The following is a 3,236-nucleotide window of genomic DNA, read 5'->3' on the forward strand; positions in this document are numbered from 1 at the left end:
CTGGAAGGCTTTGTGGCTGCAGCAGGGGCTATCACACCTGCAGCCTTCATCCTGCTGTGCCTTAACACACGTGTCACCCATGTCATGTGTTTTGCTTGTTCACAGCTTGAGGTACAGTTTCTCCTAAAAGCCTGCACCTATCTCCTTGAAATTTGGCAGGATTTGTGGCCTCTGTGGGGGCTAGTACTTCTGCAGTTTTGACCCTGCTGCGACTTAACACACACGTGACATGAATTTTGCTTGCAAGAATTTGAGGTGCAGTTTCTCCCAAACTCTGCTCCTATCTCCTTGAAACTTGGCCGGCTTTGTGGCCTCAGTAAGGGCTACCGTCTCTGCAATTGTAACTCCACTGTGGCTTAACACACATGACACAAGTTTTGCTTTCAGAATTTTGGGGCACATTTTCCCAGAAACCCTTGCACCTATCACCTTAAAGCTTGGCACACATCATGCTCTCAGCAGTGGATACCATCCTAGCAAGTTTAATCAGAGTCAGCCAAAAGATAACAAAGTTATAGAGATTTCATTGGTTCCCCATTATACCCAATGGCCAAATCTCTGAATCTTTTCCAAATCGGTTCGGAAGCTCTGAATCGATTCGGAAAGCCTAAAGCTTCCCACGATTTGATTCAGATTTGTAGATTCCACTTCCAAATCATCTGAATTATCTCCAAATCCGAATCATGATCCGAAGCTTTGCACAGCCCTAGTGCATAATGACTTGGATCAACTAGCTTGCAATATAAGTATCCCAGGCACTAAGCTCTAGTGGGGGGGGGAAATAAAAGGTATCTCTCCCTCATTTTGTTGACAGTAATGAGTCTGCCAATGTATGTAGCCAGCCACACAGGTAGGGATACACATCCAGGAGCAGAATGCAAACTGCAAGTGACATTTTTGACACACCAATGACCACGTAGGCAACCAAATATAAATAGTCTGGGTGACACCATTTTTTTCCTGATCATCTACATGGCTATTGTTTAGCCATCTACAAAGCATATGTAATATTTCCATGCCCTGGGGAATTCTATTCTGGGATGCCTACCAGTTACTATGTTGTTACATGACCAACCACACCAAAATAAGATTTTTTTTTTTCTGCAAATTTCTTACCAGGTTAAGGTGAGTACCTTAGGAAATAAGAGTACATGTGATCTAGGCTTATATCAGCCAGACTTTGCTTAGACCTGGGTTGACTGTCTGAAGAAACATACTAACCATGATGCTGTAGGACAGGCACCATCTGCTGTGCAAGCTTCCCCCCCCACCTCCAGCTATGTTAGTGGCTCAGGAGAATTATGGAAGGGAGATTTGGTAATTGTAGATGTGACTGAGTAATATATTTCTGTTTACTACTAGCCTGTTATGTTATGTCTATTAACAGTTGTATTTCCTAGGTAACTTCTCTTTCCATTTACTATGTATGGAATAATAATAATAATAAAATAGACTGAAAGGAGTCACTGTGTTGAGTTATGACCCTAAATGCAAGGTACTGGTTCTAGCATTAATTTCCTGTAGGGGAAATTAAATGTAGGGGAAATTTCCTCAAAGTGGAAATAAAATGGTGAGTGCTTGGGAAGCATCAGCATAAATTCAGGGAAAACACAGAAATAAGCGGTGAGCAAGAAGGTAATTCTGGGGCAGACCAAAGCAGTGCACACTGAAAGGTAGAGATGAGACCAATTCAGGAATGGACCAAAGTGGTGCACTCATGGACTGATGTGGCATGCTCATGGACTGAAGTGGTGTGCTTATGGATCGCTACACCTTAGAGGGAACATTGCCCCTCCCCACCCCCCAGCTCCCAGCCCATTAACAAAAAATTACAAAAAAATCCTGTACTCACTGGTTCCTGCCTGGTGGGCCAGTGAGCCCTGCTGCCCTCCATTGTCCCACACTATGTGGGGGGCTCTGCACAAGCTCCCAGAAGCCCTGAGGCCACTGTAGGAGCTGGTGAGTTTGTTTTTTTGTCGGGTTTATTAAGGGTGGGCGCGGCAGCCATGAGGGGGGGCTGGGAGAGTGGGTGGGGGTCAGGGGGCTCATGGCAGAGCACCCAATTGCAGTGTGGGACAGTGGGGAGCAGTAGGGTTTGCCTCCGCACCTGGCAGCAGCCGGTGAGTAGGGGCTGTTTTTTTAATCACCAGGAGCTGGGGCCGGGCAGGGCAGTCATGGGAGTGGGGGAAGTGGGCAGGGGATGGGGTCTGGCAGGGTTCCCCTCATGGTCCCTTCCCCCACCCCCTACTTGGCAGCTTGGAGTCTGGGTCCAGCTCCTTGCTGCAGTGAGCAGGGACTGCCCAAATCACTGAGGCTCTCCAAATCTTTTTCAAATAAATTCAGAGAGCTTCAAATTGGTCCCCTGATTCAATTTGGATTTGGAGATTTGGTCACTGAATTGGGCTGAATCTCTGTAGCAGAAAGCCCCCTTTTTCTCTTGCCTGCATTTGCTCTCCCCTCTTTGGATATGTTTCTCTTTTTCTACCTTTTCTTCATTCCTCTCTCTTTCACTTTAAGATAAGGAATTGTGTTTTAAAATTTATATGTGGGCATTTTGTATCTCCCCTTGTAGTTTGGTATTTTTATCTATTTGTGTGCCATGGCATTTGTAGCTTATATTTTATCCTGCTCACCTTTCAACTTTCAACTAAATGTGTTTTAGTAAGTTATACATTGTAACAATGTTAACAAGGGCAGGAATCAAACTGTTCTCTGTATCAGGCTGGCCCCGAAAGAGCGAGTGAATCAGTGATTGAATGTGTAACGTGATTGAATGTGTAATATGGAAGCAGGCAGCAATTAACACCTGGGAAGCTGCAGATCAGCCAACGGAAGAACTCAATAGAAGACAATGTAACAACCGGGAAATCTCTACTGTGCAGTAAAATCTGCATACTTAGTGTCTCTTGTAGACACGGCCTTTCTTTAAGTTTTACTTGGATCAAATTCTAGTACCTAAGTCTTTTCCTTAGCATGCATGACATCATAGTGTGTAGTGGCAGGTGACACAATGTTGAGTATAGGTGTTATAAGGCTTGGGTCCTTGGTGTTTTGACATCCTACCTGTGTGTGCCCTGGCCAAGGAGGCACTGTTGTTACCTCGTTAGGCCCTCTCCAATGTTGGTTTTTCACTCGCCAAGACTCTCTTTTCTTGAATTGCTTGGGAGTTGGTTCCACAGGGAGATAGCCTTAGACTGCCAAGCTATACCTCTCTTTGGGGTCCCTCCTTCCCTACA

The sequence above is a fragment of the Alligator sinensis genome, unplaced genomic scaffold (assembly GCF_000455745.1).
Source record: "Alligator sinensis unplaced genomic scaffold, ASM45574v1 scaffold174_1, whole genome shotgun sequence".
Classification (NCBI taxonomy): domain Eukaryota; kingdom Metazoa; phylum Chordata; order Crocodylia; family Alligatoridae; genus Alligator; species Alligator sinensis.